The 13,049-nt window shown below is 54.3% G+C and overlaps 1 protein-coding gene across 1 annotated transcript in view; it reads right to left on the reverse strand.

The window, feature by feature from the left end:
- Positions 1-13,049, reverse strand: part of GRM4 (glutamate receptor, metabotropic 4) — a 103,858-nt gene that overhangs the window by 18,535 nt on the left and 72,274 nt on the right. The gene's annotated exons all lie outside the window — the stretch shown is intronic.

A 13,049-nucleotide genomic window follows, 5' to 3' on the forward strand; every position in this document is an offset into this window, starting at 1 on the left:
CAGTGACCCCCCTACCCACTTCTCCCCCTTGTCAGTGACCCCCCCTCCTTAGCCAGGGTGAGTGAGCTTTGCAAAATGGGGAACACACCGCACCGCCTCCTCCCTGCAAACAGCAGTGGCTCCCTAGGGCGCCAGGCCTCCCGTCCTCACCCCCTTGGGACACACCCAAGCCCTCTGCTCTGGGTCCTGTACAAACTCTCTGGCTGCCTGAGGTCTTGATGTCTTGTCAGTAAAAAGATCATCATCTTGCCCCACAGAAGTGCTGTATATGAGATGAGCTACAGAAAACCCGTGGCACAGAGAAGCTGACCAAGCCACATTATTATGGTGCTTAAGTGCTCAGAAGAGAGGGCTTCTAAGCTGGGCTCCAGAGGCTGCGGGGCTAGAGCAGGCCAGCAAGGCTTTCTGGAGGAGGAGGAGCCCCAGGCCTGGGTCATAATGATGATGGAGAATACGGACTGCTAACTTCTAAGGAGCATCTACTCTGTGTCAGGCGCTGTTTTAAGCTCTTTATGTATGGAAGTCATCAGATAATCACAGCAATGCTATGAGGTAATGATCCCCATTCATTTCTACAGAAATGAAAACATTAAGGCACAGAAAAGCTCCCCAGCTTCCCAGGACCACACAGAGCTGGATTTGACCAGGTGCTCCGGCCCCCCGCCTGTATGCCTGAGTGACTTAAAGAGGCAGATTGCAGCGGGGAGGGCAGGGAATTGGGAGGGGCAGGAGCTCTGAGTGGAGAACCTGGGGACGGCAGAGGAGAGGAAAGGGGAGGATGGGCAGACTGCTAGGGACCCCAGCTTCCCCTCCCAAGCCCACAGCCCTGCACAGAGCCTGCCTGGCAGCCTCCTCCGTCACCACCAGGATGATGAAATTAACCCTTAAACACACACAGACACACACCCATGCCTCCCTGCTAGAGGGCCAGGGCCACATCTTACAGAGGTAATTCCCCAGCGGCCAGCAGGGTGAGTGGCACCTCAAGGGGCCATGGGCCTGGGACTTCAATGGGTGTCATGTGGGAGCCAGGTTGAGGCCTCAGGGATCCACAGGTTACCCCTAAGTTCTTCTACTTTTAGCTAATTCATGGTCACTGAGCCCTGCTGCCCAGGGCTCCCATGGAGCTGGTGGCACATCTCCTCTTCCTATGTTGGCCACCAAGAGACTGTGACCAAGGTCAGAACCTGACTCCAGTACCCTAACCTCGGGGTCACAGATCAGAGGCCCCCAGTACCCAGACTGGACAGTTTAGGGGCAGATTCCCGGTTGGCTCTGGGGGAACTGCTGGCTCCAGACATGCCACAGCTTCTGCAGCATGGCCTTGGGGCTGGAGACAGGGTGGTCTTCAAGGCTGAGCCCTTGGCTACCCACTGCACTGCATTTGCACCAGACTGTCTGGGCAGGAACCCCAGCTCGAACACATCATCTAGCTATGACCTTGGACCTGCCACCTCACCTGGTGGGCTTCAGTCTCCTAGACTGCAAGATGAGGATGCCAATGGTGTTTAGCTCATAGGGTCGGGATAGGGCCCCCACGAGGCTAAACGGGTCTATGTTCACAACAGGTCGTAGAGAGGCCCGGTGCTTGCCAAGTGCTGCAGAAGCACGTTAAACACGAGGGCACAGAGGGGTCTAAGCCCCGCCCACCTCGGAGCTCCGAGGAAGGCAGAGCTGTGCCAACAGGCAAAGCTGTCTCACGGCCACGGCACAACAGGTGAATGGACGGGAGAGGTAGGTTCTCCGGCCTCAGCGGCCTGCCCTCTTGTTCAAGGCTTCTGATCACAGGTTCCAGTAGCCAGGAGAGAAGCTCAAGGGACAATCTTGCTCCCAGAGGGTGACAGAAGAGGCTGGGATAGGGTTGTGCGGAAAGCCCCAGCTGCGGGCCCTTCCCTCACCCCCAGCCCCCGGGTCCCGTCCTCTGTCTGCATCTCGCCGTTCCACGTCCCCAGAGCTCCCATCACACCCTCATTTCATACGGATGAGAGACTGAATTATTAACCGGGATGGAGGGGGCAGCTGCGGCCGCTAGAGAGAGGGGGCAGGGCTCTCCCCAGGCCAAGGACACACCGGGTAAGGCACCCTGGCAGAGCTGCCCTCTGCCTCTCCGCTTCCGGCTTCCCAGGGGTCCCCCTTAGCGGTCCAGCTGAAGCATGCATCCTTGGGCCATGCAGGTCCGGGACCATGTGATCTCACTGGGGTCACACATGGAGTGCAGATGACCTCACAGGAGCCCCTCACCAGGGGGGCCCACCTCTGCCTGGCTCCGGGGTCCTGTGGGCTGTCAGCGGCCCTGGAGCACAGCCCCTCGAGATCCACCCCCCGACCCCCAGAGTTGCCACAGGGCCAGCCGTCGATTTCTGGAGATTCCCCAACACACTTTCACATGGTTGACTTTTGTCTCAAGTCTGCCCCCAATGACAAATGAGATAACAGGGCAGTGAGGCGCCCTGCAAAGGGTCTCTATTTGTAAGGGAGTGGCGGGCCTTGAGTCTGCTCCCTACACACACTCCGTCTCACACACACAAGGCTCCTCCCCTAAGCCCCACAAGAAGCAACAATGACAGACCCTAAGTGTGCTCCCTTTGGGGGAGGGGGCATGGGTCACAAACACAAGTTAAACAAGGTCAAGACGCGCTGTCCTGAATGTTGGAAGCTGCACCCATAACCAGTGAGGCTCTCTGTACACCCTTGACTCCAGCAAATAACCCTGCAGCATAGCCGATGCTTCCTTTGCCCTGAGCCTCTGAGAGGCAGGCCAGACTAGCCGCCCTCACAGAGGAGGAGGTTCACAGGTAGTCGAGGGCAATACCGAGGCTTGAGGGAATCCTGACCACCGGCAGGTGTTCCTACACACCTGGGGACTGGCCTGGCCGGTGAGTGGATGAGATTTGAACCTAGATCTCTCTGGCTCCCAAAGAGTGTCTGCCACCCTGAACCGTCCCCTCCTTCTTCTCCCTCCATCCATCCAGATTTGCCTCCTTCCCCTTCTCTGGGGCGTCTGACCAGGCCTAAGCAGGAGCCAAGCATCCCTGTCTGCAGGGCTAGAGGAGGCAGGGGGCTGTGGAGGGAAGCCGAGGTCAGAGAACCCCTCTTGTGGGGGGTGGGGGGAGGGACCCCCAGGCCAAGGTGTGGGAATCGCAGTTCTGGGAGGAAGCAAGACACAGATTTCCGAGAGCTCCTGGAGATCAATTCCGGACACGTGGCAGCAATGGCAGCAGCGACGGTCTGAAGATGTCCTAATTGTGTCCCGAGGCATAGTGAGCCAGAGAGGCGTTTGGCTCGGCCACGGGTGACAGCCAGCCCCAGAACCATCAGCGAAAGGATTTTCCCCGCGTCAAAACCCCCGCAGCTGCGGTTACTACGGCGACTGCAGCCTTTGTCTGCAGGTTGTAAATTGTAATTGAAATGAGTTTTCAAGGTTGAAATAACCATAGCTCCTCCCGGTCTCCCCCCCTCACCTCCTCAAAACTCACCCCACCCAGCCACATTCCTCCTGAGGTCTAGGCTCACGTGTACACACACACACACACTTCCTCACAGAAAGGTATGGCAAATCAACCACATATACACTCACACATTTCCACATCTGCACACGTAGAGTCACAACACAAACGTGCCTGCATTTACACACATCTCTGTACACACATCCACGGCCAAACGTACGGAAACAGAAGTGGCCACATACACACATGCTCTACAGACACAGCTACACGATTAGCACAGCACCTCTACACGCATGTGGCTATCCAGATTCACTGCTGGCGGAGAAGCCCCACAAACAGGTCCTGACAAGGATGTGAGCACAGGCATTTTATCTGGAGGTGATGCTGAAAGCACAAGTCAGTGGTAAGGAAGTGAGACGAGGGCGTGAAGGGAAGGCACCAGCGCCAGGTGTGAGGCTCGCCCACGGGGGCTCCAGAGAACAGCGGGGCCTAGGCCTCAGGGCGGCCCATCTGAGGGAACACACAGCCCAACCCCTGCCGGCTGAAGGCCGGAGGCTGCTCCCGGGGCGTTCATCCCACTGGCAAAGTGGTGCTGGGGGGCCGCCAGGGGGACACCTCAGGGTCCGCAGCCCCAGGTTCAAGTCCACACGGGTAATTAACATAGGTGTGTGGACATACTGCACATATCCACAGATCTGTACACTGGCATCTACGTACAGACAGGCCAACATCCACACCGGTTTTCATCTGTCAGGCAAACTTCCAGGGAGCAGGATAGGAGGATCCCAGGATCCCCCTAAGGAGAGCTGGTGCATGGCTCTGCCCTGGACCAGCCCTCTGACCGGGTTAAGCAACGCTTACATCGCTAGATGAGAATCCAGGGTAATCATGCTTACTTTGTGGGGCTGCTGATAGGATTCAAGGAGGCACAGATGTATCAATAAGACACACAATATCATACCATGTACCTACTATTCTCTAAGCTTCCCTTTTCCTCTCGTCCCTGACACTCCCCCACTGCCCGAGGCCTCCACCCAGCCCGGCTGCCCCTCTGCATGCAGCGTGGCATATGCTGACTCTCCCCGCCCCCCTCACGAGATGAGCGTGGGGTGCCCACCCCACGGACAGGGCCTAGGCCAGCTTGTCCACTGATACAGGGGTAGGGGAGGAAGCTGACACCTGTCCTTTCTGGCCACTCCCCCTCTTTCCTGACTCCACCTGTGGTTGAGCCACCTCCCTGGAACAGGCGGGCTTTTCTTAGGGTCCCCAGGTCCTGCCCCCATGTCCTGCTCAGCACCCCCAGGTCACATAGCAGGCTCCCCTCCTCGTCTGTGGCAGCCCCCTTGTTCTTCAGCCCCACCCAGCCCACCGTGTCTGCCAGCCCCTCCCCTTTTTCAACCTCCATCAAGCCACCTGCCTTCCTGGTTGTGGCTGTTGTTCAGTCGCCCAATCGTGTCCAACTCTTTGCAACCCCATGGACTGCAGCACGCGAGGCCTCCCTGTCCCTCCCCATCTCCCAGAGTTTGCCCAAGTTCATATTCATTGCATCGGTGATGCTGTCCAGCCATCTCATCCCGACAACCTCCTCTCCTGCCCTCAATCTTTCCCAGCATCAGGGGTTTTACCAATGAGTTGTCTGTTGGGATCAGATGACCAAAATACTGGAATTTCAGTTCTAGCGTCAGTCCTTCCAGTGAATATTCAAGGTTGATCTCCCTTAAGATTGACTGGTTTTATCTCCTTGCTGTCAAAGGGACTTTCTGGTTAGGGGACCTCTAAACAACTCAGCCTGGTCCCCTCTACCCCACGTCTGTTCTCCCAAACTTGGCCTCAGCTCTGTGTCAGCTCTCATCCCGGGGAACCCTGAGCTAGCCCCAGTGCCTCACGGGCCTTTAACGATCAGCACCTTTGGGGCAGGGAGGTGAAGGGGGAGGGGGGAGCTCCTGATTCCCTCTCAGGTGCTCCCCTTTGGGCTCTCATGGGTGGTACAGCCCAGGGCTCCCCGACCTTGAGCCAGCCCCAGTCCCCTTCTGAGGGAAGGTGGTTCTGTCCCAGGAAGATCCCAGGGTGAAAACACATCAGAAGCTGAAATCCTGGCAGTGACATTGATTTCCAACTGCAAATAATCACAGGAGCAGAGAAGCTGTCTTCACAATCAGTAAAGACCACTTCTGGATGGCCATTGAATGAAAATGCAAAGTTCAGGAATCATCAAGGAACTCCTGGGTCCCTGAGAGTCTGACCTCAAGAATGTATCCCCAGGGTCTTCCCTGGTGGTCCAGTGGTTAAGACTCCAAGCTCCCAGTGGAGGGAGGTTCGATCCCGGGTCAGGGAACTAGACCCACATGCTGCAACTAAAGGACCCCACGTGCCACAGCTAAGACCTGGCACCGCCAAATAAGTGATTTTTTAAAAAGCAAACAAACAGAACAAAGAATGTATCCCCAGGGTCTTCCCTGGTGGTCCAGTGGTTAAGACTTTGAGCTCCCAGTGGAGGGGACCCAGGTTCCATCCTGGGTCAGGGAACCGGATCCCACGTGCTGCAACTAAAGGACCTCGCCTACCACATGTAAGACCTGGCACCACCAAAGAAATGACTTTTGAAAAGCAAACAAACAAAACAAAGAATGTATCCCCAGATGTCCACTGACCCAAGTTTGAGAAACAGGATGTGGATGTCCGGCCAGATGGGAGCAGCTTGAAACACTGTCCCCCTCCCCACCCCAATACAGCCTCTTATGGGCTAAGTTGCATAGTATCTCTGGGCTTTAGTTGGCTTGTCTGAAATGAGGGTAGCTCCAGGGACCATTAGAATAGAGTAACATGTGTAGCAGAGACCATACTTGGCACCTGGACAGGCCAGCTCCCAGGGAAGGCCCTTCTCTGCCCCTTACTGGTTCTGAGACTCCAACATCACCCCCCAGCCCAAGAGCTCTCTGGGGAGGGGGCCACAGTCACAGCCAGCCCCTCACGTAGATGTCCCTTCTCCCCCCTCACCCAGCCATGCTCCCTCTCCTGCCAGCAGCTTCTAGATTTTCCTCTGCTTGATCTTTGCTGGCAACATACAAGTATGCTCTAATTTCTCCCATTTAAACAAACAAAACCCTCTCCTGACCCCACTTTTTCCCCAGCTAGCATCTCTCTCTCTCTGTTTACAACAAAACTTCTCAGAAAAGCGGCCCTTACTCACTTACTCGTCATCAATTTCTCTCCTCCGTTTTCCTCCTGACAAACTTCAGCCTGGGTTTTGCACCCACCTCTCCAAGGAATCTCCCCATGACTCAGCCTGACTCTCCATGCTCCCCCACCCCCATCTCAAAGTACAGCCAAGAACCCTAGAGTCCTCCTTGATTTTCTGTCATCTTTCTCTCACCTCAAATCCTTTAACAAACTCTGCAGCCACACTGCAAAATTGATAAAGGATCAGACTTCTCACCATCTCCATGGCCACCACCTGCTCCAGGTTCCCATCACCTCCCAGCCTAGCCTACAGCCCCGAACTCTCGTCTCTGGCTCTGCTCCAGAAGGCAGCCAGAATGAGCCCATTATTACATAAATCTTATCACGCTAATCCTTTTTCAAACCCTGTCATGGCTTTGTCTCATTCTGTGTTAATAATGACTAAAACCTTACTAATGGCCAACCAGGCCCCACACACACACTGTGTCAGCCCACCCTACCCCTCAGACCTCAGCTGCTACCTGTTGCCCTCTGTTTTAGCCACGTGGGCCTCCTCACTGCTCCCTGAATCTGCCAGGCCTGAGCCTACCTCAAGGCCTTTGCACATGCTGTACTTTCTGCCTGGCAAGTTCTTTCCCAGTCACTTTCTCAGTGAGGACTTCGGACCTCCTGATTTAAAAATGCCACATCGCTGGTCTCCCAGCACTCTCAGTTTCTCTCCAGTAGGAGGCCTCCTGGATCTGTCTTCTCCTGTCTCAGGATTAAGCCTCCGGAGGCCCTCGGCTCTGACCACTGGGACCTCACTATTGTGTACACCATCCGCGAGGCCACACAGTCTCCCACTGGCAGGGGGAGCTCCACGGGGCAGGTCTGCTCCCCTCCAGAGCCCAGCACAGGGCTGGGGACACAGCCAGCCTGAGAAAATGCTAGTTGAACAAGTGAGCAACAGCACAGAGGGGAAGGGCTCAGGACTCCTCTGGCCACCACATGGCTGATGGCTTGAGCAAACGTGAGCTCCCCTAATGCATGGCACAGCCTGGAGCATAGTACGTAATCCCAAATGTGGGTCTTCCTTCCTCTCCCCAGTTCCCTTAGGAGTGTGGAGTTGAAAAAAACTGTTAAAGCCAGGCTGCAATAGCCAGGAGGGCTCTGGGGATGGACATCAGCTGGCCTGAGGCAGGACATCCCTGGAGCCAGATGGCCAGGGTTCAAATTCCAGCTTTGCTATCTACTCCTGAATGATCTTGGGAAAATCTTTAGCCTCTCAGTTTTCCTTTGCTTCCACTGTGGCTCAAGTGGTGAAGAATTTATCTGCGATGTGGGAGGCCCAGGTTCAACAGCTGGGTTGGAAAGATCCCCTGGAGAAGGGAATGGCAATCCACTCCAGTATTCTTGCCTAGAGAATTCCATGGAAGAGGACCCTGGCGGGCTATAGTCCACGGGGTCACAGAGGCGGACACGACTGAGCGGCTACACTTTAACTTTCCTCATCTGTAAAATGGGTTGCTGTGGAGAGTAAATGCAAAATATCAGAGCAGAAATTGAGATGTAATACACGCTATATAAATATCAGCTGTTACTATTGTTACTGCTGCTAACACAGGCTGGGTGATTGGCATCTCCCCACACATCCCCAGCAGCCACAGGGCCGCCCTCCCTCTCACAGCTCCCAGCCCCTAGGAGCAGCAGGCAGTAAATTCTCCTATCTCCTCATAAACCAGACCTTCCTCCACTCAGCCATCACCTGGCTGGCAGAGCTGTCAAGAAGACAGATGCCACATCTGCCTTGTTTACAGCTTTAATCCCCAAACCCTGTTCTGCAGGCTCCCAGGGAGGGGCCAGGAGAAGAGGAGGGAAGCAGGCGCTGCCCTCCCACAGGACTTGACAGCTGCCGAGACGCCCGCTCAGTGACCCCTGTCTCGCTCAGGTGGGGGGCGGCCACCTTCCTGTGCTTCCTGCAGACAACTTCCCCCGCCTTCCCCAGGAAACCGTGAGCAAGGCAGCTCTGCTCAGGATGGGGATCAAGGGATGGGAGTGGGTAGTACGATTCCCATTTTACAGATGAGGAAACTGAGGCCTCAAGAGATGACCTGCCCAAGGTCACACAGCTAGGGAAGTGGCAGCACCAGGATTCACACCCTGCTAAGGGGGACTCTCACAGCTGTGCATTTGAGAAACAACGGGTGCCCACGACCCCTTGCCATTTTGAGACACACCAGCCCAATCTCCTGGAGAAGGAAATAGCAACCCACTCCAGTATTCTTGCCTGGAGAATCCCCATGGACTAGAGGAGCCTGGCGGGCTACAGTCCATGGGGTCGCAAGGAGTCGGACACGACTAAGCGTCTAACACACAGCCCAATATCTGCCAAAAGACTGCCAGTATCTGCTGCTCTTCTGAGGCTCTCTGGCCACAGAAGCCCTCTTTGCCATTTGGACAAGGCATTGAAGGATTAACATCCTCCAGGGAGAGCCAGCAATGCCTGACAGGAGGGGCTCCCCTGCCAGGTCAGGACTCAGCACTGTCTTTGCTGGGCCCCAGGTTCAATCCCTGGTTGGAGTATTAAGATCCCACAAGCCACACAGTGGAGCCAAAAAAATATTAAATAATCAATTTTTTAAAATGATTGCAGGAGGGAATGCCCTGGCAGGTCCAGTGGTTAGGACTTGGCAGGGCCCAGGTTCAATCCCTGGCTGGGGAACTAAGAGCCCACAAGTCACATGGTGCAGCCAAAAAACAATTTAAAATTGATCAATTTTTTAAAAAAGATTGATGAGAGTTGGTATACACACACCCCGGCTCCCTCACACCTCCAGTGGGATGACTGGCAGGCATGCTTCATTCTGTCCCCAGAGACCCCAGGGGAGTAAAGCTCCAGCTGTTCGCGGGGGTGACCTGCTTGGTATTACACCCTTGGTGGCCACCTTACCTCTGCAACCAAAGTTTCCTGGGATCCTCTCCCAAAGAACAACTGGCTGTCAAATCCTAATCTGGAGGGGAATTCAATTTAACACCTTCAGATTCTGAAGGATGAATCAGATCTTCCCAAGTGTAAGACCCCAGCATGAGATGGTCCTTCCCGCCCTCTCGGAAGGTCACCAGGCCTGTTCTCGTCCTGGGGCAGGAAGGCGTGGATTTGGCAGAGCACAGGGCAGGGAAACACAGGAGCTCCCAGTGAGACCGTGGGCAGGATAGCAGGGCCCGTGGGACTGACAGGCAGAGGCCAAACCGTTAGCATCGAGGGGACCAGAGTGGACCCACCCAACGCCACCAGCGTGGACAGCAGCATCCTGGGAGAGCTGAGTGGGAAGCTAGGCTTGGGAGAGAGAGTGAGGCAGGTGGAGAACACAGGGCTGGCTGAGGGCCAGCAAGAAGAGGGGCTCGGATCATGGACGGGAGGGCGGCAGGACAGGCAGGCAGGAGAGCCAAACCGCCTGGGTACCAATCCAGTTCTGCCCATTTTCTAGCACCACAGTGTTCACCAGTCACCTCAGTGTCCTCTTCTGTAAAATGGGTGCAACAATTATGACGCTGTCCTCAGTCACTGGGGATCCTACAGCTAACAGAATCCTTACGACAGACTTAAACTGTTAAATTACCCAATTGCATCTAAATTCCACCTTTCCCCTTTCCTCTCTATCAACAACTACCATCAATTTTTTTTTAAAGAAAGTTTGGAAGTAGGCTATTTATTGTTTTGGCTTCACCTGAGGCATAGAGGGTCTTAGTTCCCACACCAGGGACCAAATCCTCGCCCCCCGCATTGGTAACACAGAGTCCTAACCACTGGACTGCCAGGGAAGTCCCCAGCAATCACCATTTTATGAGCACTTACCATATCCATCATTTTTCAGCCAGCTTCTTCATACCCTTCAAACACATCACCTATCCTCCCAACAACCTGTTGAGAGGGGTGGTGGCTTCCCTGACCTCTCTGGGACTCAGACAGGTTACTTGTCCCAGGTCACAGAGCCAGAAGGAAGCGGAGTCAGACCCAGTCCCTGACACACTAACAGGTGCCGAGTCCCAAGCCCATAGTCCTTGGGTGTCACCCCGGCCCTCCTGGCCTAAGATGTTCTTCCAAGGGACCAGCTCAGCTCAAACCTGGGCGGGGCCACGGGAAGACAGGGCTGCCTCCCCTCGTCCAGGGTGGTCTCAGCTTCCACAAACGTTCCCCCACAGCTCCCCCACCCCTCACGTTACCCAGACATGGGTGAGTTCACTGTGCCTGGCCTGGGGCCACACGAGGACCCTCACCAGTCCCTGCTGGGGCTTCCGAGGCAGCAGGAAGGATCCAGGTCAGCTGGAACATGCTGTCCTTCGGTGCTTCCTGGCCACCCAGAGTTCACTCCAGGCTCTCCTGCTTTGCTCAAGCCTTCCCCTCACCTGGGGCGCACACCATTGCCCCTCCTATCACCCACCTCTCCTTCCAAGCCAGTGGTTCCCATACTTGGCTGCACAGTAAACCACCTGGGGCACCTTTTAAAAAATCCCAATGCCCTGGTGGCACACAGGACCAATTCCATCAGAATGTCTGGGGCTAGGAGCCAAGCATCGGCATTTGAAAAGAACCTCAAGTGACTGGATGTGAACAAAGCTGCTCTTGCCCGATATTCCCAGCCCTAAATACACACTGGCAGAGCTTGAAAAACAATCCACTCCCAAAGTTCTGCTTTGTGGGTCTGGGGATGAGGCCCTGGTAAAGGTCTGCTGTTTTTTTTTTTAAGTGGAGGATAATTGCTTTACAATGTCGTGTAGGTTTCTGCAATACAACGTGAATCAGCCATAAGTATACATACATCCCCTGCCTCTTGAACCTCCCTCCCACCCTGCATCCCACCCCTCTAGGTTGTCACAGAGCACTGGGTTGAGCTCCCTGTGTTAGACACGACTTGCCACTAGCTGTCTATTTCACATATGATAATGTATATGTTTCAATGCTTCTCTCTCAATTCGTCCCACCCTCTCCTTCCCCTGCTGTGTCCAAAGTCCTTTCTCCACGTCTGCATCTCTATTCCTGCCCTACAAATAGGTTCATCAGTACCATTCTTCTATACTCCATATATGTGTTAATGTATGATATTCGTTTTTCTGACTCACTTTACTCTGTATAACATGCTCTAGGTTCATCCATCTCACTAGAACTGACTCAAATTTGTTCTTTTTATGGCTGAGTAATATTCCACTGTATATATGAACCATAACTTCTTTATCCATTCATCTGTTGATGGACATCTAGGTTGCTTCTGTGTTCTGACTATTGTAAATAGCGCTGCAATGAACACTGGGTTATATGCGTCTTTTTGAATTGTGGTTTTCTCAGGGTATATGCCCAGTAGGGAGATTGCTGGGTCATATAGTAGTTTTATTCCTAGTTTTTTTTTTCTTTTTTTTTTTAAGGATCTTCATACTGTTCTCCATAGTGGCTGTATCAATTTACATTCCCACCAACAATGCAAGAGGGTTCGCTTTTCTCCACACCCTCTCCAGCATTTACTGTCTGTAGATCTTTGATGATGGCCATTCTGACCTGGGAGAGTATTAAAAGCTCCAAGTGATGCTGATGCACAGCCAGGCTTGAGAGCCACCATCTTACGAAGTGCCTCCCATCAGCCTTCTCACCTGCATCCCCAGACACCCTCTGGGCTGGCTTTCAGATGAGAAAGTCAAGGCCCCGAGAGGGCACAGCTGGCTCAGGTTGAGGGCTACCCAGAGCCCTCCCAAGGTCCCTGACACCAGGTCCTGCTGCAGAGTTATGCAGACCAAGAACCCACAAGGACCCACATCCAACCATATCTAATATGGACACGCCAAGGCAGCCACAGTAGCGGGCCAAGGATTGAGAGCTCAGTTCTGGGTCCACATCTTGTTCTACTGCCTTCCATCTGTGGGAACTCGGGTCCCATTGCTTACCTTCTCTGAGCCCCTGTTTCCAATCTGTGAGAGGCCCGTCGTCCCATCCTCCCACGGCTCATTCCCTGCCCCTTTCAGGGCTCTGCTGAAACGCTGCCTTGCAGGGAAGCCAGACTCTTATCTATTTTGTTTCTACTGCACATTTTCCTTCTGACATAGTCTACAGTTTACTTTTTTAATCTTGTTTATTGTCTGTCTCTCCATTAGAATAAAAACGCCAAGAGCTTTTTGGCTTTCATTCCCTGCTACATCCATGATGCTTAGAAAAGGGCCAAGCTCTGGGAGTCAAACTGATGTCTGTAGAGTGACTGCGGGACCCTCAAGGAGTTAGAGACGCTCAGACCAGTGAGTGGCAGGGTGCACGGGGCAGCTGGGGTCAGTCCTGTGGGCTCGCCATATGGACGTCCGAATGAAGCCCAAGGTGGTCAGCCAGAGGGCGGTTCTGCCCAGATCCAGGAGGCCCTTCCCCTATAAGCAGCATCACCGACGGCTAGTGGCCTGAGAGAGCCC

The sequence above is a fragment of the Bison bison genome, unplaced genomic scaffold (genome assembly GCF_000754665.1).
Source record: "Bison bison bison isolate TAMUID 2011002044 unplaced genomic scaffold, Bison_UMD1.0 scf7180017864270, whole genome shotgun sequence".
Taxonomy (NCBI): Eukaryota; Metazoa; Chordata; class Mammalia; order Artiodactyla; family Bovidae; genus Bison; species Bison bison.